Below are 23795 nucleotides of genomic sequence, written 5' to 3' on the forward strand. Positions count from 1 at the left end.
TGAACACAGGGCCCACACTGAACACAGAGCCCACTCTGAAGGCGGTGCCCACCCTCAACACAGAGCCCACACTGAACACAGGGCTCATACTGAACAAAGATCCCACACTGAAGAGAGGGCCCATCCTGAACACGGGGCCCACACTGAACACAGGGAACACACTGCACACTGAGCACACATTAAACACCCAGCTCACACTGAACACAGAGTACACTCTGAGCACAGGGCACACACTGAACACAGAGTCCACATTGAACACAGAGGCCACATTGAACATAGAGCCCACACTGAGCACTGAGCTCACACTGAACACAGAGGCTGATTGGACACAGGCCCCACACTGAACACAGACCAGATACTGAACTGAGAAAACACACTGAACGCAGGCCTCACACTGCATATAGTGCCCAGGCTGACCAGGGAACCAAAACTGAATAAAGAGAACACACTGAACACAGCGCCCTTACTGAATACAGGGCTCACTCCTAACACAGGGCCCAACCTGAACACAGGGCCCACACTGAACACAGGGCCGACACTGAACACAGGGCTCACACTGAATTCAGGGTCCATACTGAACACAGAGCTCCATCTGAACACAGGGTCAACACTAAACACAGAGCCAACCCTGAAGGCGGTGCCCACACTGAACACAGAGCTCACACAGAACACAGGGCTCACACTGAACAAAGAGCCCACACTGAATAGATGGCCCACACTGAACACGGGGTCCACACCGAACAGAGGGCGCACTCTGAACACAGGGCCCTGTCCGAACACAGGGCACACAAAAAAAATAGTGCCAAATGTGAACATAGGGCTCCATCTGAACACAGGGAACACACTGCACATTGAGCACACACTGAACACCCAGCTCACACTGAACACAGTGCCCACTCTGAACACAGATCCCACACTGAACACAGAGCCCACACAGAGCACAGAGCCCACACTGAACACAGAGCCCACACTGAACACAGAGCCTAAATTGAGCACAGCGGCCACACTGAACATAGAGACACCCTGAACACTGATCTCAGACTGAAAACTAAGCTCACACTGAACACAGGACCCACACAGAGTCCAGGGCCCACACTGAACACTGAGCTCACACTGAACACAAAGCTCAAACTGAACACTGAGGTCATGCTGAACATAGAGCCTCCAGTGAACACAGATCTATCTCTGAACATTGATACCACACTGAACACAGAGATAACTCTGGACACAGGGTCCATCTGAACACAGAGCCCACGCTGAACATGGAGGCGACACTGAAAACAGAGCCCACACTGAACTCAGGGCCCATTCTTAAAACAGGGCCCACTCTGTACACAGGGCCCACACTGAACACAGAGCCCTCAATTAACATAGAGCCCACACTCAACAGAGAGCATACAATGAACATAAGGCTCACACTGAACCCAGGGCCCACAATGAACAGAGGGCCCACAGTGATCACATGGACCACTCTGAACACAGAGCCCACACTGAACACAGAGCCCACACTGAACACAGAGCACTCACTGAACACAGAGCCCACACTGAACACAGAGCACTCACTGAACACAGAGCCCGCACTGAACACAGAGCACTCACTGAACACAGAGCCCACACTGAACACAGAGCCCACACTGAACACAGAGCACTCACTGAACACAGAGCACTCACTGAACACAGAGCCCACACTGAACACAGAGCCCTCACTGAACACAGAGCACTCACTGAACAGAAAGCCCACACTCAACACAGAGCCCACACTGAACACAGAGCACTCACTGAACACAGAGCCCACACTGAACACAGAGCACTCACTGAACACAGAGCCCACACTGAACACAGAGCCCACACTGAACACAGAGCACTCACTGAACACAGAGCCCACACTAAACACAGAGCACTCACTGAACACAGAGCACTCACTGAACACAGAGCCCACACTCAACACAGAGCCCACACTGAACACAGAACACTCACTGAACACAGAACACTCACTGAACACAGAACCCGCACTGAACACAGAGCCCACACTGAACACAGAGCCCACACTGAACCCAGAGCACTCACTGAACACAGAGCACTCACTGAACATAGAGCCCACACTGAACACAGAGCCCACACTGAACACAGAGCCCACACTGAACACAGAGCGCACACTGAACACAGAGCCCACACTGAACACAGAGCTCACACTGAACACAGAGCACTCACTGAACACAGAGCCGACACCGAACACAGAGCCTGATGGAAAACAGGGCCCAATATGAACATACAGCCTGCTCTCAACACAGATCCCTCTCTGAAAACAGAGGCCGCACTGAATACAAAATCTGCTCTGAACACTGAGCCCACACTGAACACAGAGCCCACACTGAACACAGAGACGACACTGAACACAGAGCCCACACTGAACACAGAGCCCACACTGAACACAGAGACCACACTGAACACAGAGACCACACTGAACACAGAGACCACACTGAACACAGAGCCCACACTGAACACAGAGACCACACTGAACACAGAGCCCACACTGAACACAGAGCCCACGCTGAAAACAGAGACCACACTGAACACAGAGACCACACTGAACACAGAGCCCACACTGAGCACAGAGACCACAGTGAACACAGAGCCCACACTGATCACAGAGCCCAGACTGAACACAGAGACCACACTGAGCACAGAGACCACACTGAACACAGAGACCACACTGAACACAGAGACCACACTGAACACAGAGCCCACACTGAACACAGGGACCACACTGAGCACAGAGACCACAGTGAACACAGAGCCCACACTGAACACAGAGACCACACTGAACACAGAGCACTCACTGAACACAGAGACCACACTGAACACAGACACCACAGTGAACACTGAGCTCACACTGAATACAGAGCCCACACTGAACGCATGGCTCAAATTGAACACATGGCCCACACTGAAAACGGGGCCCACACGTAGTTCAAAATGTCGACAGAGTCCAAAGTGTAAAAAAAGATGACATTGAACACAGGGCCCTCAAAAACACAGGGAATACAATGAATACAGGACCGGCACTGAAGACAGGGCCCATTCCTAACACAGGACCTGCTCTGAACACAGCGTCCGCACAGAACACTGATCTCACACTGAACACTGAGCTCACAATGAATACCGAGTCCACACTGAACACAGAACCCACTCGAAACATACTCTGAACTCAAGACAACTCTGAACACAAGGTCCCACAATGAACACTGAGCCCCCTCTGAAGTCAGAGCCAAACCTGAACACAGAGTCCACACTGAACACAGGTCCCACTCTGAGCACAGGGCCCACACTGAACACAGAGTCCACACTGAACACAGGTCCCACTCTGAGCACAGGGCCCACACTGAACACAGAGCCCACATTGAACACGGAAACCACACCGAACATGGAGCCCACGCTGATCAAGGAGCTCACACTGAACACAAGGTCCACACTGAACACAGAGCCCACACTGAACACGGGGCCCACATTGAACACAGGGCCCACTCTGAACACCGGGCCCACACTGAACACAGAGCCCACACTGAGCACAGGGCCCACACTGAACACAGGGCCCACATTGAACACAGGGCCCACATTGAACACACAGGCTGAACTTAATTCAGAGACCTCACTGAACACTGAGCTCACACAAAACACAGGGCCCACAGTGAATACAGAGCCTACAATCAACACAGAGCCCACACTGAACACAGAGAATAATCTGAATGCCATGCCCACCCTGAACACAGACCACATGCTGAACACAGGGTACACACTGCACACTGAGGATACACTAAACACCCAGCTCACACTGAACACAGAGCCCACACTGAACACAAGGCCCACACTGAACACAGGGATCACACTAAACGCAGGGTCCATATTGAACACAGAGCTCCATCTGAAATCTGAACACAGGGCCACACTGAACACAGAGCCCACTCTGAAGGCGGTGCCCACCCTCAACACAGGGCCCACACTGAAGGCAGTGCCCACCCTCAACACAGAGCCGACCCTGAACACAGAGCCCACGCTGAACGCAGGGCTCACACTGAACAAAGATCCCACACTGAATAGAGGGCCCACCCTGAACAAAGGGTCCACACTGAACACAGGGCCCACACTGAACAAAGATCCCACATTGAATAGCGGGCCCACCCTGAACACAGGGTCCACACTGAACACAGAGCACATTCTGAACACAGGGAACACACTGCACACAGAGACCACACTGAACACAGAGCTCACATAGAACACCGGGCCCACACTGACCACAGGGCCCACACTGAACACAGAGCCCACAGTGAACACAGGGCCCACACTGAACACAGGGCCCACATTGAACACAGTATCCACACTGAACACAGAGCCCACACTGAACACAGAGCCCACACAGAACACCGGGCCCACACTGAACACAGGGCTCACACTGAACACAGAGCCCACTCTGAACACAGAGCTCACACAGAACACCGGGCCAACAATGAACACAGGGCCCACATTGAACCCAGAGGCCACACTGGACATAGTACCCTCAATGAACACTGAGCCCACACTAAACGCAGAGCCCCCTCTGAAGGTGGTGCTGACCCTGAACACATGGTTCACACTGAACAAAGATCCCACACTGAATGGAGGTCCCACCATGAGCACATGGTCTACACTGAACAGAGGGAACGCACTGCACACTGAGCATACACTGTGCACTAGGTCACTTTGAGCACAGAGCCCACTCTGAACACCGGGCCCACACTGAACACAGGGCCCACACTGAACACAGGGCCCACATTGAACACAAAGACCACACTGAACACAGAGACCACACTGAACACAGAGCCCACATTGAACACAGAGGCCACAATGAACACAGAGCCCACATTGAACACAGAGCCCACACTGAACACAGAGCCTTCACTAAACAGAGAGGTCACACTAAACATAGAGCACACACTGAACACAGAGCCCTCACTGAACACAGAGGTCACACTGAACACAGGGCCCACGTTGAAAACAGAGCCCACCCTGAACACAGAGCGCACACTGAACAAAGATCCCACACTGAATAGAGGGCCCACCCTGAACACAGCGCCCACACTGAACACAGGGAACACACTGAACACAGGGTCCACACCGAACACTGAGCATACACAAAACTCCCAGCTCATACTAAACACAGAGCCCAGTCTGAGCACAGGGCCCACACTGAACACAGGGCCCTCACTGAACACTGAGCTCACACTGAAAACAGGGCGCTGAATGACCAAAACTTTATAAAGAGAAAACACTAAACACAGGGCCCTCACTGAACAAAGTTCTCACGCCTAACACAGGGCCCTATCTGAATACAGGGCCCAGATTGAACACATGTCCCACACTGAACACAGCGCCCTCACTGAACACAGGGCTCACTCCTAACACAGAACCCAATCTGAACAGAGGGCCCACACTGAACGCAAGGCCCTCACTGAAAACAGGGCTCACACTAAATGCAGGGTTCATAGTGAACACCGAGCTCCATCTGAACACAGGGCCCACACTGAACACAGAGCCCACTCTGAAGGCGGTGCCCACCCTCAACACAGAGCCCACACTGAACACAGGGCTCATACTGAACAAAGATCCCACACTGAAGAGAGGGCCCATCCTGAACACGGGGCCCACACTGAACACAGGGAACACACTGCACACTGAGCACACATTAAACACCCAGCTCACACTGAACACAGAGTACACTCTGAGCACAGGGCACACACTGAACACAGAGTCCACATTGAACACAGAGGCCACATTGAACATAGAGCCCACACTGAGCACTGAGCTCACACTGAACACAGAGGCTGATTGGACACAGGCCCCACACTGAACACAGACCAGATACTGAACTGAGAAAACACACTGAACGCAGGCCTCACACTGCATATAGTGCCCAGGCTGACCAGGGAACCAAAACTGAATAAAGAGAACACACTGAACACAGCGCCCTTACTGAATACAGGGCTCACTCCTAACACAGGGCCCAACCTGAACACAGGGCCCACACTGAACACAGGGCCGACACTGAACACAGGGCTCACACTGAATTCAGGGTCCATACTGAACACAGAGCTCCATCTGAACACAGGGTCAACACTAAACACAGAGCCAACCCTGAAGGCGGTGCCCACACTGAACACAGAGCTCACACAGAACACAGGGCTCACACTGAACAAAGAGCCCACACTGAATAGATGGCCCACACTGAACACGGGGTCCACACCGAACAGAGGGCGCACTCTGAACACAGGGCCCTGTCCGAACACAGGGCACACAAAAAAAATAGTGCCAAATGTGAACATAGGGCTCCATCTGAACACAGGGAACACACTGCACATTGAGCACACACTGAACACCCAGCTCACACTGAACACAGTGCCCACTCTGAACACAGATCCCACACTGAACACAGAGCCCACACAGAGCACAGAGCCCACACTGAACACAGAGCCCACACTGAACACAGAGCCTAAATTGAGCACAGCGGCCACACTGAACATAGAGACACCCTGAACACTGATCTCAGACTGAAAACTAAGCTCACACTGAACACAGGACCCACACAGAGTCCAGGGCCCACACTGAACACTGAGCTCACACTGAACACAAAGCTCAAACTGAACACTGAGGTCATGCTGAACATAGAGCCTCCAGTGAACACAGATCTATCTCTGAACATTGATACCACACTGAACACAGAGATAACTCTGGACACAGGGTCCATCTGAACACAGAGCCCACGCTGAACATGGAGGCGACACTGAAAACAGAGCCCACACTGAACTCAGGGCCCATTCTTAAAACAGGGCCCACTCTGTACACAGGGCCCACACTGAACACAGAGCCCTCAATTAACATAGAGCCCACACTCAACAGAGAGCATACAATGAACATAAGGCTCACACTGAACCCAGGGCCCACAATGAACAGAGGGCCCACAGTGATCACATGGACCACTCTGAACACAGAGCCCACACTGAACACAGAGCCCACACTGAACACAGAGCACTCACTGAACACAGAGCCCACACTGAACACAGAGCACTCACTGAACACAGAGCCCGCACTGAACACAGAGCACTCACTGAACACAGAGCCCACACTGAACACAGAGCCCACACTGAACACAGAGCACTCACTGAACACAGAGCACTCACTGAACACAGAGCCCACACTGAACACAGAGCCCTCACTGAACACAGAGCACTCACTGAACAGAAAGCCCACACTCAACACAGAGCCCACACTGAACACAGAGCACTCACTGAACACAGAGCCCACACTGAACACAGAGCACTCACTGAACACAGAGCCCACACTGAACACAGAGCCCACACTGAACACAGAGCACTCACTGAACACAGAGCCCACACTAAACACAGAGCACTCACTGAACACAGAGCACTCACTGAACACAGAGCCCACACTCAACACAGAGCCCACACTGAACACAGAACACTCACTGAACACAGAACACTCACTGAACACAGAACCCGCACTGAACACAGAGCCCACACTGAACACAGAGCCCACACTGAACCCAGAGCACTCACTGAACACAGAGCACTCACTGAACATAGAGCCCACACTGAACACAGAGCCCACACTGAACACAGAGCCCACACTGAACACAGAGCGCACACTGAACACAGAGCCCACACTGAACACAGAGCTCACACTGAACACAGAGCACTCACTGAACACAGAGCCGACACCGAACACAGAGCCTGATGGAAAACAGGGCCCAATATGAACATACAGCCTGCTCTCAACACAGATCCCTCTCTGAAAACAGAGGCCGCACTGAATACAAAATCTGCTCTGAACACTGAGCCCACACTGAACACAGAGCCCACACTGAACACAGAGACGACACTGAACACAGAGCCCACACTGAACACAGAGCCCACACTGAACACAGAGACCACACTGAACACAGAGACCACACTGAACACAGAGACCACACTGAACACAGAGCCCACACTGAACACAGAGACCACACTGAACACAGAGCCCACACTGAACACAGAGCCCACGCTGAAAACAGAGACCACACTGAACACAGAGACCACACTGAACACAGAGCCCACACTGAGCACAGAGACCACAGTGAACACAGAGCCCACACTGATCACAGAGCCCAGACTGAACACAGAGACCACACTGAGCACAGAGACCACACTGAACACAGAGACCACACTGAACACAGAGACCACACTGAACACAGAGCCCACACTGAACACAGGGACCACACTGAGCACAGAGACCACAGTGAACACAGAGCCCACACTGAACACAGAGACCACACTGAACACAGAGCACTCACTGAACACAGAGACCACACTGAACACAGACACCACAGTGAACACTGAGCTCACACTGAATACAGAGCCCACACTGAACGCATGGCTCAAATTGAACACATGGCCCACACTGAAAACGGGGCCCACACGTAGTTCAAAATGTCGACAGAGTCCAAAGTGTAAAAAAAGATGACATTGAACACAGGGCCCTCAAAAACACAGGGAATACAATGAATACAGGACCGGCACTGAAGACAGGGCCCATTCCTAACACAGGACCTGCTCTGAACACAGCGTCCGCACAGAACACTGATCTCACACTGAACACTGAGCTCACAATGAATACCGAGTCCACACTGAACACAGAACCCACTCGAAACATACTCTGAACTCAAGACAACTCTGAACACAAGGTCCCACAATGAACACTGAGCCCCCTCTGAAGTCAGAGCCAAACCTGAACACAGAGTCCACACTGAACACAGGTCCCACTCTGAGCACAGGGCCCACACTGAACACAGAGTCCACACTGAACACAGGTCCCACTCTGAGCACAGGGCCCACACTGAACACAGAGCCCACATTGAACACGGAAACCACACCGAACATGGAGCCCACGCTGATCAAGGAGCTCACACTGAACACAAGGTCCACACTGAACACAGAGCCCACACTGAACACGAATCCCGTTCTGAATGCAGTGCCCAACCTGAACACCGAGCCCATGCTGAACACAGAGCAAACACTGAACACAGGGCACACACTGAACACAGAGCCCACACTGAACACGAATCCCGCTCTGAATGCAGTGCCCAACCTGAACACCGAGCCCATGCTGAACACAGAGCAAACACTGAACACAGGGCACACACTGAACAAAGAGCCCATTATGAATAGACGGCCCACACTGAAAATTGAGCACACTCTGAACACGGAGATAACTCGGAACCCAGGGCCCACACGAAACACAGAGCCTGATTGATCACAGGGTCCACACTGAGCACAGGTTCCGCACTGATCACGGAGCCAGCACTGCACAACGAGCTCACACTGAACACAGAGGCCACACTGAACAGAGAGCCCACACTGCACACAGAGCCCACACTGAACACAGAGCCCACACTGAACACGGAGCCCATTCTGAACACAGAGTCCGCACTGAATACTGATCTCACACTGAATACTGATCTCACACTGAACACAGAGCCCACACGGAACACTGATCTCACTCTGAACGCTGAGCTCACACTGAAGACAGAGCCCACTCTGAACACAGAGCCCATACCGAACACAGAGCCCACACTGAACACAGCGCCCATTCTGAACACAGAGCCCACACTGAACACAGAGCCCATTCTGAACACAGAGCCCACACTGAACACAGAGCCCACACTGAACACAGAGCCCATACCGAACACAGAGCCTGATTGAATTCAGGGCCAAATCTGAACACTGAGCACACATTGAACACTGAACTCACAACGAACACCGAGCCCACACTGAACACAGAATATTCTCTGAACACAGAGCTCCCTCTGAACACAGAGACAACTCTCAACACAAGGGCCCATAATGAACACTGAGCCCTCTCTGAGGATAGTGCCAACCCTGCACACAGGGCCCACTCTGAACACTGATCTCACACTGAACATGCAGACCACACTGAACACAGGACCCAGTCTGAACACAGAGCCCAGACTGAACACAGAGCCCACATTAAACACGGAGACCACACTGAACATGGAGCCCACATTGAAATCGGAGCCCACGCTGATCAAGGAGCACATACTGAACTCAGGGCCAAATCTGAATTCAGGGCCCACGATGTACAAAGGGCGCACAATGGACACAGTTCACCACACTTTTGGCAACGTGCACATTTCCAGTCTCCATATGTCGCAGGGAGAGCACACTTGGAGCAACGTGCACAGTTCTGGTCTCCATATACCTCGTTTAGACCAAATTCGGTGCACTGTGTAGAGTACTGGTCTCCGTATAACCCTGTTAGACCACACTTGGAGCACTGTGCACAGTTCTGATTTCTGTATTTCTTGCTTTGACCACACTCGGAGCACTGTGCACATTTCCTGTCTCCATATCCCCCTGGTAGACCATACTTGGAGCACTGTGCACAGTTCTGATTTATCTATCTCTTGCTTAGACCACACTCGGAGCACTGTGCATATATCCTGTCTCCATATCCCTCGGTTACACCATACTTGCTCAGCGACTCTTGTCCGTGACCCAATTCTCTCTCGAATTGTTGTGTCACTGAGACAGTGGAGGTCATGAAAGCACAGGGTAATATTTACACTTTGCAGCCCTGAAATAATGACCATGTGGGGGTGGGGGGAAGGGATCGAAATAGGCTAAAAGTTAGAGATAAAACAATGGATGGAAATACATTTAAAAATAATGGAAATAGGTGGGGAAAGAAAAAAATGTGTATAACTTATTGGAAAATGGGGGGATCGGAAAGGGGGTCGGGATGGAATAGAGGGTTCATTATCAAATATTGTTGAACTCGATATTCAGTCTGGAAGGCTGTAAAGTGCCTAGTCGGAAGGTGAGGTGCTATTCCTCTAGTTTGCGTTGAGCTTCACTGGAACATTGCAGCAGGCCAATGAGAGCAGGTTGGTGTGTTGAAATGGCAAGCGACAGGGAGATCTGGGTCATGCTTATTGACAGACTGTATTGCCTCATCCGTTGGGAATGAGTTAGCAACATCAGCCAGAAATCAGTGAGTGAGGCACTGAAATATACACCACCAAGAGTGGCTCGATATCGCCACGGCTGATCCAGTTCAGCCGACCTTGAAGGGCACATCTAACCGAGGTACTTGCAGGGCAGAATTGTAAACAGTGCTACATGTGAAGTCTATGGTGACCTGATCGCTTGGCCTTCGGCAAGTGGTAAGGGAACCAAAGAGCAGGCCTGAACCTGCTTGACCTCAACCACACCAGGCAACCTCTCCCAGTTGGCCCTGTCCATGACCGTTTTGGTAGGGGCGAACACGCTTTGTCAAGACAAATCCTGTCCTCACACGAATTACACACTCGATCGTGCTGTGGAACTCCCATCGTGCAAATGGGACAGATTCGTTAAAGGTCGAAAGGTCCAAAACTGGGCATTGGTGAGGCGGCGTGGGGTGAGACAGAGAGAGACAGAGGCTGAGAGAATGAGGACAGATGTAGGAAGAAAGAGAGACAGAGCAAGGCAGAGGGACATATATATAGAGAGCGAAGGTGGTAAAGAGATTTTAAGATGGATAGGTCGATAGATAGATCGATAGATAGATAGATAGACAGACAGACAGACAGACAGACAGACAGACAGACAGACAGACAGACAGACAGATAGATAGATAGATAGATAGATAGATAGATAGATAGATAGATAGATAGACAGACAGACAGACAGACAGACAGACAGACAGACAGACAGACAGACAGACAGACAGACAGACAGATAGATAGATAGATAGATAGACAGACAGACAGACAGACAGACAGACAGACAGACAGACAGACAGATAGATAGATAGATAGATAGATAGATAGATAGATAGATAGATAGATAGATAGATAGATAGATAGATAGATAGATAGATAGATAGATAGATAGATAGATAGATAGACAGACAGACAGACAGATGGACAGACAGATGGACAGACGGATAGACGGATAGACGGATGGATCGATACATAGATAAATAGATAGATAGATAGATAGATAGATAGATAGATAGATAGATAGATAGATAGATAGATAGATAGATAGATAGATAGATAGATAGATAGATAGATAGATAGATAGATAGATAGATAGATAGATAGATAGATAGATAGATAGATAGATAGATAGATAGATAGCTGGATAGACAGACAGATGGACAGACGGACAGACGGACATACGGACAGTCGGACGGATAGATAGATAGATAGATAGATAGATAGATAGATAGATAGATAGATAGATAGATAGATAGATAGATAGATAGATAGATAGATAGATAGATAGATAGATAGATAGATAGATAGATAGATAGATAGATAGATAGATAGATAGATAGATAGATAGATAGATAGATAGATAGATAGATAGATAGATAGATAGATAGATAGATAGATAGATAGATAGATAGATAGATAGATAGATAGATAGATAGATAGATAGATAAATAAATAAATGGAGGGAGATAGACACAGAAAGAGAACGTGACAGAGAGCAAAGCAATGAAATAAAAGTGTTCGGGAATTAAAGATGTTCATTTGTATAGCGCCTTTCCCAGCCTGTGGATATCCCAATGTGTTTCACAGCCAATGACCTTTGGATAATGGTGCGCAGGAGTTGTCAGGGCCAGCAGGTTGATCATCAACTAACTGCCGGTTGGCTGGGCAACAAGCTCCGCCAGACAGATTGGTGACTGGGGACAGGACAGGTCCGCTTCAGAGGCAAATGATTAACACATTGACAACGGCTTTAAATGTGAAATATTTAACTCTCTCGGCTGATGTAGAAGGCAGAGGCAGAGAGAGAGAAACACAAAGAGATAATGTGAGAGGAACAGGAAAAGGGGAGGGAGTGAGGCTGGAGGAGCAGTGGGCTACGATTGAAGGAGATTGGCTGAAGAAGCGATGGTGACACAAGGAGAAACTGTTTATTTGCATAGTAAGTGGTTCAAATCGGGAATGCACAGGCGGATAGCGCGCTGGAGGCACACTCAATCGAGCCTTTCGAGAAAAGAATTGGACAATGACCTGACCAGGAAAAACAAGTGTGGCTCTTCAGTGGAAAGACCCCTTACTGGCACTGGGTGAGTTACTCCTGCAATGAGTCAGGGCAGATCAGAGGGGCCAATGGGCCTCTCACTGACCTGCAGTCGTTCGATGTTTCGATGATAAGTAGGGAAAAGTGAGGAGAGAGAAGGGAGAGAGAGAGAAGGGGACAGTGCGAATGGGAAAAGAGGAAAACAAATCATCGTGAGAGAAAGCTAGAGGGAGGCGTAAGAGAAATAGGGAGCGAGGGACTGTTTCAGGCCACGATGGAAGAGTGAGAGGGGCAGAGTGTGTGTGTGAGAGAGAGTAGGAGGAAAGAGAATCAGAGGTGGGGTGAAAGAAAGAAAGATAAGGGCGAGAGAGAGAGAGAAATACAAAGAGAGAGCGAGAGATAGGGAAAGGCAGGTTGAGAGAGGCAAAGGGAGAGACAGGCATAGAGATTGGGGTGAAAAGTTGAATGGCAGAGAGACAGAGAAACCTGCAGCAAGACAGAAAGTGTGGGAGAAAAAAAGAGAGAATTATGGATAGATAGATATATAGAGATTGATCGATAGATAGGCGGATAGATAGATGGACAGGTGGATAGATGGATAGATGGATAGATAGATAAATAGATAGATAGATAGATAGATAGATAGATAGATAGATAGATAGATAGATAGATAGATAGATAGATAGATAGATAGATAGATAGATAGATAGATAGATAGATAGATAGATAGATAGATAGATAGATAGATAGATAGATAGATAGATAGATAGATAGATAGATAGATAGATAGATAGATAGATAGATAGATAGATAGATAGATAGATAGATAGATAGATAGATAGATAGATAGATAGATAGATAGATAGATAGATAGATAGATAGATAGATAGATAGATAGATAGATAGATAGATAGATAGATAGATAGATAGATAGATAGGTAGGTAGTAGGAAAGATGGATGGATAGGTAGAGACTGAGAAGAGGTTGAGACAGAGAAAGAGAACATGGCAGAGAGCAAAGGAAATGAAGACAAATGTGGGCGTGAAATAAAGGCTTTCATTTATATAGCACCTTTGCAAACATAAGAATGTTCCAACGTATAGGTCAGCCAAAGAAACCGCGTTGAAGTGTAGCCATTGATCAAATCTAGGAACACATGGAAGGCGATGTTCTCATGTTAATCTCCCACCATCAACCATGCAGCACCGGGCAAGGGGTGTTAGTGAAATTGGTTGGTGGGTAAACATTGTTCCCACTTGGGCACTGGGCAGAGCTCTGCGCATGTCTCATTCCAATATTGACAATGGAATGGTGTCCAGAGTGGGGGATTCACTATCAATAAGAAACGCATTGAAAATCGTCTGTAATGAATCAGTTGGAAAGAATGGCTTTTTACACTGAGAGTTCTGACCAGGAATGCGCTGCCTCATTTGGTGGCAGGAGCAGACCGAATGAGTATCTTTCAAATGGGAATGTTGAGAAAGAATCGAAATGATTTTTTTTAATGGTAGGGTGATGGGGAAGGAGGAGAGGCTGAGTAGGAATGATTGTGCCAGCATGGGCACAGTGGGAAGCATGGACTCCTTGTCTGCTGTAGGATTCTTACAGCGATCACGGCAAAGGGTTCCTTTTAATCTAACCCAATTCAAGAGTTGCTCATATTTGTGCGCCCCCTCCCCCACCCCCACATTTATTAATGAAAACCTGGCTTGAATTTAAATTATCTTTTAAATTGTTTCATTCCATTCAAAAACTCATTCCTGTCACTGCTGGCCTCAGCTAGCGGACTGTCCCTTAAACAAGGTGAAAGATGAGCCTATCCTCACTGTCTGTGTGTGTGTGAAGATTAACCACAGATTCCTCCCTGAGCTCATATCAAGAGTTTCAGTGCTGCAGTCAACTCACCTCTTACTCTGAGCAGCTTGGGGAATGATGAAGAAGGTACTGCTCCTGGTCCTTGTGTTCCTGGCGCTGGCTGAGCATATGGTCGCAGATAGGAGACAGAGTGTAAGCTATATAGCGACAGGTAAACACGTCAATCATGAACTAATCTATAGAACAATGCTGTCAATGAACTATCATATTTTCCTAATATTATTGCGGGTTACTTTAAAGCAGGCTTGTCCGTGTGTGTGCATGTGTGAGTGCACTTCTCTGTGTGCATGTGCGTGTGTGTATGTGCACGTATGTGTGAGTGTGTGTCTCTGCGTTCGTGTGTGCACGTATGTGTGTGTGTGTGTGTTTGCGTTTGTGTCCGTAAGTGCGTGTATACGTGTGTGTGTGTGTTTGTGTGAGTGTGCATGCTTTTTTGTGTGTGCGTGGGTGTTTGTCTGTGTGTGTGTATATATCTGTGTGTGAGTGTGCATGTTTGTTTGTGTGTGTGTTTGATGTGTGTGTGCATTTGGGTGTGTGCATGCCTGTGTGTATCTGTGTGTATGTCTGTGTGTGTTTCTGTGTGTGTGTGCTTGTGTGAGTGTGTGTGTATGTGTGTGTGTGTGTATGTGTGTGCGTGCGTGTGTATGTGTGTGTGTGTGTGTGTGCATGCTTGTTTTTGTACGTATGTCTGTGAGTGTGTATATGTGTGCGTATATGATTCTGGGTGTGTGGCTAATCTAACCAAAATAGAGCTGGTTAGACTGCAAATTTTAAATAACCAAAGAAGTGAGGTGTAAAACAGGCATTTGAAACGGAGATGAGTAAGCTTGGGTGAGTTATCAGCAGAGATGGTGTGCATGAAGTTTACATGTTTTGTTAAGTGAAGAAGTGTTTGATCTTCAAAAGGGCCATGTGGCGATTTTTACACCTGACATGACAAATAAGGCCGGGTTATTAATGTGATTATTCTCAACAGCGTCGTCCATAATGATAACATGGAAAATTTTGTTTGTCTTGGGAAAAGTAACTCCTTAAAACTAGTTGAAACGATGAGATTTACAGATCAAAAAGGGCGAAATATATTTGAAGAAGGGTGGGATGCTGCGTAAGGTGTGGCCGAGTGAGATCTTGGAAGGTGCATTCATTAGAAACAGACTTGGGGAAGAAGCTTGTAGCTCCGCCACCGCCCAAACACCTCACCCCCTCCCCTGCAGAAGTTTGCTGTCTCAGTAACGAAATTTGAGTGAAAAGCCTTCGAAATCACATTAAGCATTGAGTGCTTGTGGCAATATTCCTGGGTGTGTTAATAATTTGGAATTCATTTGAACTGTTGCCTTAAAGGGGCTGTGTAGCTGGGAGTCAGGTTAAAGTAGAAATCTGGGGAACTGTTATAATTATGTAACTGTAATCTTTTGCGTGCGTTTAAGTTTTTTTGTTGTTAATAGATTATAGTGGACACATTACTTCTGAATTCAGTGCACAAGCCTGCTCGTAATAAATACAAATTGCAAAATTGTCACGAAAGATTGTCCAAGTTTCCCTTGGGAGGTTGGTCAGCCTGGTAAATAACACCTGCCGTATCATAGCAATTCATAGAGAGAGGAAGTGGATATTTTGCGCCTGAGCCAGCACTGCCAGTTACATACATTTTGTTTGATCTGGACATTAACACCAGCTGCAACATTTGGATGCACAATACTCCCTACAGGAGAGGCGATGGTGCAATGGCTTGTTGCTGGAATAATGATCCAGTCAGGCAGGATAAAGTTCTGGGGTGAGAGGGTTCGAATCCCACCACTGCAGATGTTGGAATTAGAATTGAATAAAAATCTGGAATTTAAAGTGTAATGATAACCACGAAAATATTGTCGATTTTCGTAAAAGAAATCCTAATGCTTCACTCATGTCCTTTAGGGGAGGAAACATATTTCCATTATTTTTAATGTATTCCACCGATCATTTATCTATAACGTTTATGCCCTTTTAGTCTTATTTCACCCCACCCCCACTAGAGCTATCTGTACGTTGCCTGTCCTGCTATCCATTCTTAATTAGCACATTCTTTTAGATAATATCACTACCTTCAACACTTTTTTGTCTATTGTCTGTGACATGTTTTGGTTATCTCCTCCTATCACTTCTTGCTTGTCCCAACCCGCCTCCCTCCTTCTCTTCCCTCCACACCCCACCTCCCCCACCCCCCAAATACCACCCCCCACCCCCCCTGCCTTAAACCAGCTTATATTTCACCTCTCACCTATTTTTACTTAGTTCTGTAGAGAGGTCATGAGGACTCAAAACGTCAACTTTACACTTCTGCGCCGATGCTGCCAGACCTGCTGAGTTTATCCAGGTATTTTTTATTTTTTGTTGAGGAAATCTGCTATCCTAACCCAGTCTGGCCTACATGTGACTCCTGGCCCGCAGCAATGGGGGTGTTGACTCATACATACTCTCTGAGCAAGGATCAATAAGGGATTGACAATAAATACCAGAGGTAGGGCAGTCAAGAACAAGAACGAAAGACAGAAAAGGGAATAAGAAATGTAATAGGCAGACAATTCAAATGCAAGAAGAGGGCCTCAGTGAAAAATAATGGGAATGGGGCAGACAACGTTAAAAAGACAAGCCTTCACGCTTTGTGCCTTAACGCGAGGAACATTCCCAATAAAGTGGATGAATTAATTGCACAAATAGATGTTAATAGGTGTTATATAGTCGGGCTTATGGAGACTTGGCTGCAGGGTGACCACAGATGGGCCATGAACATCCAGGGTTATTCAGTAAAAAGGAAGGACAGACAAAAGTGAAAAGGCAGTGGATTGTATTGTTGTTTGAAAGGGAAATTAATGCAATAGTTGGGAAGAATATTAGCTACAACATTGTGGAATCTGTATGGGTGGAGCTGAGAAACACCAATGGACAAAAAAACGTTTGTGGGGATTGTATTATAGGCCCCCAAACTATAGTGGTGATGTCTGGAATGGCTTTAAGCAGGAAATTAGAGATGCATGTAATAAAGGAACATCTGTCGGTATGGTTGACTTTAATCTGCATATAGATTGGGAAAACCAAATTAGTAACAATACTGTAGAGGAGGAATTCCTGCAGTGTATACCGGATGGTTTTCTGTACCAATACGTTGAGGAAACAACTAGGGATCAGGCCATTTTAGACTGGATATTGGAAATTGAGAAATAAATAATTCACCATCTAGCTGTGCGAGGGCCGTTGGGGATGAACTGCCATAATATAGTTGAGTTCTTCATCAAGGTAGAAAGTGACATAACTGGTTCTGAGACTAGGGTCTTGAATCTTAATACATGAAACTACGATGGTTTGAGGCGCGAGCTGGCTATGATGGATTGGGAGACGTTACTTAAAGGACTGATTTTGTATAGGCAATGACAAACATTCAAAGAGCACATGGGTGGACTGCAACAATTAATAATTCCTGTCTGGCGCAAAAGTAAAACAGGAAAATGGCCAAACCATGGCTTTCAATGGAAAGTAGGGAAAGTATTAAGACCAAGGAACATGCATACAATTTGGTCAGAGAATACAACAGTCCTGAGGTTTGGTAACAGTTTAGAATTCGGCAAAGGAGTACCAAGTGATTGATTAAGAATGGGAGAAGAGAGTATCAGACTAGGATTGCGGGGAAGATAAATACTGACCGAAAAACCTTCTATAGCCATGTGAAGAGAAGAAGATTGGTCAAGATCAATGTAATCCCTTTCAGTCAGAAACAGGGAAACTTGTAATGGGGGACAAAGAAATGGCTGATCAACTAAATAATTTGGTTCTCTCTTCACAAAGTAGGATACAAATAACATACCAGAAATGTGGGGAACACAGAGTTAAGTGAGAGTGAGGCACTGAATGGAATCAGTGTAGGTAGGGAAACGGTGTTGGGAAAATTGATGAGATTTAAAACCGATAAATCCCGAAGGCCTGATAACCTACATCCCAGAATACTTAATGAAGTGGCCTAGAAGTAGTGTTTGCATCGGTGGTAATCTTCTGAGAGTCTATAGACTCTGGAACAGGTCCTACAGATTGGTGGCAGCTAATGTAACCTCAGTATTTATAAAGGAATGTAGAGAGAAAACAGGAATTCAAAGGCCTGTCAACCTGACGTCGGTAGTGGGGAAAATTCTAGAGTCCATTATAAAAGATTTATTAGTTGAGCACTTGGAAAACAGCAGAAGAATCGGCAAGAATGAGCAATGGATTTACGAAAGGGTAATCATGCTTGACAAATCTGCTGGAATTTATCGAGGATGTAGCTAGTAGATTTGATGAAGGGGAGCCAGTATATGTGCTTTATTTCGACTTTCATAAGGCTTTCGATGGAGTCCCCAATAAGGGATTTGCCTGTAAAGTTAAAGCGCATGGGAGTGGAGGTAATGGATTGAGTTCGATAGATAATGGTTGGGCAGTCAGGAAACAACAGTAGGAATAAACGGTTCATTTTTGAAAAGCAGGCAGTGACCAGTGTCGTGCAACAGGGATCGGTGCTGGGACCCCAGCTATTCAAAATATATATAAATGATTTAGTTAAGGGAACTGAATGGTAGATCTCCAAATTGGCAGATGACACATAGCTGGGTCTCCCGCCTGGGTGAGCTGTGAGGAGGATGCAGAGATGCTTCAGTGTGATTTGGACAAATTGAGTGAGTGGGCAAATGTTTGGCAGATGCAATATAATGTGGATAAATGAGGTTATCCACTTTGTAGCCCAAACAGGAAGGCAGATTATTATCTGACTGGCTATAAATTGAGAGAGGGGAATGTGCAATGAGACCTGGGTGTCCTCGTACACCAGTTGCTGATGGTAAGCATGCAGGTGCAGCAGGCGTAAAATAAGGCAAATGGTATGTTGGCCTTCATAGCAAGAGGATTCGAGGGATGTTTTGCTGCGATTTTACACAGCCCTGTTGACGTTCGACTTGGGAGACATATTTAGCCTTTCACTCTGTTGGTCTCAGTTAATGAATAGCTCGTTTAATAAGCTCAAGGTGGAGCCAGCGCTAACCGTGTGTCTGTGTGAATATTAACTACAGAATGGTACGTGCGTTGATATAAAGGGCATCCGTAATCCAGTCACCTCATTGTGACTCTGAGGGGATCAGCGGAAGATGAGCAAAGCACTACTCTTGGTGCTTGGACTCCTGGTGCAGCTACAGCCCATCGCTGAGGTTGGAGTGGTGCGTGCATCGAAGCCCCGTGAGTACAAATCTCTCAGGAAGAACAGAGCAGAAACATTCATAGAATGAAGAAGAGGCCATTCAGCCTCTTCAGCCTGTGATACCAATCAATGGGTGCCGTACCTTCACCTACCCATCTTTGTTCCCCAAACATTTAAACGTTTCCCAGACAGAAAGCTGTCCATCTCAGTTTTGCACCTTTCCTTAAATTTTTCCTTTTTCAAATTATTCATCCTTCTCGAATATTCTAGTCGCCTTGTGCTTCCCATCTATGTGCTGCCACTCGGTGATATCTTGCATTATTTTTCCCTCGGTTAGACCAAAGTCGGAGCAATGTGCAAACATCTGGTCTCCATAACCTTCAGTTAGACCACACTTGGAGCCCTGTGCATAGATCTGGTCAACATAACCCACAATTAGACCACCATTGGAGCATTGTGGACAATTCTAGTCTTCATATCCCTCGGTTATACCACACTCGGCGCACTGTTCACAGTCCGGTCTCCATATCCCTCAATTACAACACACGTGGAGCACTGAGCACAGTTCTTGCCTCCATTTACATCGGCTGGATCACATTTGGTGCTTTGAGCACAGTTCTGGTCTCCATATGCCTCGGTGCGACCACAGTCATAGAACTGTGCACAGTTCAGGTCTTCATATCCCTCAGTCACAACGCACCTGGAACACTGAGCACAGATCTTGCCTCCATATACCTCGGGTAGACCACACTCGGTACACCGTGAATAGTTCCGGTCTCTATATCTTTCAGTCAAACACACCTGGGGCACTGAGCACAGTTCTTGCCTACAGATCCCTCGGTTAGACCACACTAGAAACGCTGTTCACAGTTCTAGTCTCCAGAGCATTTGGTTAAATCGCACGTAGGTACGGCAGAGCTCTGAATGTTGTTATCAATGAACTCTTCCTCTTTGTTTCCCTGAAGCTCTCGAAGGATGTGTTGGCTCAGGAGGCGTCTGCAGATTGGCACCATGTTCCAGAAATTGGAGACAGGTCAATGGAGACTGCCTATTATGGCTCAGATGCTGCATATATATCTTCCCTGGATAAACATAACATGTCCAATGTACGATTCGCCCGTGATTCCGACTGAAGCTATCTGTATTTCCTGTAATCCCAACTCTGATACATTGTGTGGATCGAATGACCCCTGACCCACTGCTTTCTGAATCATGTGAATAAAACTGGCTGTGTCAATCGCCGCCCCTTGTCCGTTTCTCATTTCTCATTCGGATCGATGTGTCACCTTACCTACAGGGAAAGTGGGGGGAGGTCAGGACATGGCAGGGCCATATTGACACCAGGCACCTCCAACAACATCACACTCTAGGAATCGTAACTTAAAATCCAATGTCATAGGTTCATCGCCCACATCCCTGGGTTAGTCATATCCCAATGAATGGGCAGTCCTGCCCGACATGATGCCACAGGGGCATTCAGTAAATAGAGGCTTGCGACAGGAGTGCTCAACATTGACTCAAGTCTCTCTGATGTCACAATGAATGAGGTCAAACAGGGGACTGGAAACCTCCAGCTGTCAGCCACCCACCACTCTCCGGAACCTGATCAATCTCTACTCATCTATGTTCAACACGACATGGAAGATGCACTGAGCGTATCAGGGGCACATAATGGTCTCTGCTGTGGGACCTGCATGTCCATCACCAAGAGTTGCTCGTGGTCACCGTTACAGACCCAGGTGGCCGAGCGCTGTAAGGCAGAATAGACCCGGGGCAGGTTAACCAACGAGAGGGAAGATTCTAATCGACCACATGCTCACCAATCTAACTGCTGCAGGTGCATCTGTCTCTGACGGTGTTGGTAGGAATGAACACCGCACAAACCTTTTGACGATAGGCTCCTGCCTTCACATGGTGGGCATTTTGCTTTGTAGAACTAATGGCATTCAATGTGATAGACACAGAGCCGGTCACATAACTCCAATCATGGAATCCACTGGGCGCTGTGGGCCATCAGAAGCAGCAGAATTGAATTCGAACAAAACCTGTAAGGTCATGGCCTGCCATTTTGCACATGCTACCACTAGCATCAAGCCAAGGGAACAAGCCTGGTTCTCGGAAAAGACAAGGGTAGGATGTCAAGAGCAGACCCAGGCATAACTAAAAAAATTAGGTGCTCACCTTTTTAAACATCACCTAATTAACACATTGCACTAATTGCTAAGGCTGACATTAGCAACTGTACTCTACAAAAGCTTGGCAATGAAATGTCTTAATAGGTATATATTATTGCAATGTTACGTACAAAGATACAACATAAAAGCAGGAGTGGGCCACTCGGGCCCCGAAGTCTGCTGTGCCATCCAACTGACCTGTTTGTGTCTTGAATTCCACATTCCCATCTACGCCCATAACCCCAGATAACCTTTGTTCACCATGCCTCACAAGAATCTGTCTGCATCTGCATTGAAAATATTCACTCACCCCACCTCCACCGCCTTGTGAGGCACAGAATCTCAAAGCCACAAAAATATCTGAGAGAAAATAGTTCCCCTCAGCTCCGTCGTAAAAGGGCGACCCCTTCTTTTTACACCTTGCTCCCCGCCCCTAGTTCTGATCACACCCACAAGATGAAGCATCCATTTCACGTCTACAATGTCGACGCTGTTCAGGATCTTGTATACTTCAATCAAATCGCCCCTTACTCTTTAAACTCCAGTGGAAACATGCCCAGTCTGTCCAATTTTTCATCATAAGACCACCCACTCATTCCAGGTCTCAATCCCTTAAGCCTCCTCTTAACTGCATCCAATGAATTTACATTCTTCCTTAAATAAGGTGAGCAAAACTGCACACAGTATTCGAGGTGCGGTCTCACAAATGCCCTGTATAACTGAAGGATAACGTCCTTACCTTTATGTTCGCTCCCTCGCATAATCAAGGGTAACATCCCATTAGCCTTCTTAAATTAATGTCAAGAGTTAAATGTTGTTTCAATGCCTTTTATTTGACATCTTATTAAAAGCCTAAGTGGAATAACGGAGCATTTTATATTTGTGTGCCAGTGAGTCGAGCAATAGCATTATTCAGAATCCAAAACTAGATGCTGATTGGCTGGAAATAATGCCTGAGGATTATAGAAGTGCAAAGATGGCACAGGTAAATATTAGATTGTTATAGGGAATCCAGTAGCATTGGTGAAGGTTTGTAAATATAGGGGATACGTTCAGGTTAGTTTGTTCCCTTCTAACCTTTGAGGAAGTTCATAGGGACTGGAAACTTTAACGCTGTTTCTCTCTCCGCAGATGCTGTCAGAGCTGCTGAGGTTCTTTCCAGAATCTTCTGTTTTCAATTCACATTTCCAGCATCTGCAGCATTTTGTTTTTGCCTTCGAGGAATCAAGAAGCTCTGTTCCCATTGGTCAAGAATTGCAAATATAATGTAGGAGCGATGGTTAGAGTGTGGTGTGTAAGTCGGGGAGCCCCGTCCCATTGGTTAGAAATCGCATTTATTCGTCGAATGGTGACGCGCTTGATATGCAGAAGAAATCTGCGATTGGAGCAGGTGGGGGTGTGAGTGTGGGAGGAGTGGGTGGGGGGGGG

The 23795-nt window shown here is 47.4% G+C and overlaps 1 protein-coding gene and 1 long non-coding RNA gene across 4 annotated transcripts in view; one reads left to right on the forward strand and one right to left on the reverse strand.

The window, feature by feature from the left end:
• LOC144672830 (uncharacterized) overlaps positions 1-23795 on the reverse strand; it is a 491943-nt gene that overhangs the window by 278951 nt on the left and 189197 nt on the right. The gene's annotated exons all lie outside the window — the stretch shown is intronic.
• On the forward strand, positions 12873-21435 carry LOC144672828 (uncharacterized). 3 transcript variants are annotated; one of them, XR_013574186.1, is made up of 3 exons: positions 12873-13173; positions 20069-20231; positions 21159-21435. It is a non-coding gene; the product is annotated as an uncharacterized LOC144672828 (long non-coding RNA). The 3 variants fall into 3 exon arrangements; XR_013574188.1 differs by having other exon boundaries at positions 13074-13173; positions 20093-20231; XR_013574187.1 differs by lacking the exon at positions 12873-13173 and adding an exon at positions 14902-15153 and having other exon boundaries at positions 20093-20231.

The sequence above is a fragment of the Cetorhinus maximus genome, unplaced genomic scaffold, assembly GCF_964194155.1.
Source record: "Cetorhinus maximus unplaced genomic scaffold, sCetMax3.hap1.1 HAP1_SCAFFOLD_58, whole genome shotgun sequence".
In the NCBI taxonomy this organism is placed as follows: Eukaryota; Metazoa; Chordata; class Chondrichthyes; order Lamniformes; family Cetorhinidae; genus Cetorhinus; species Cetorhinus maximus.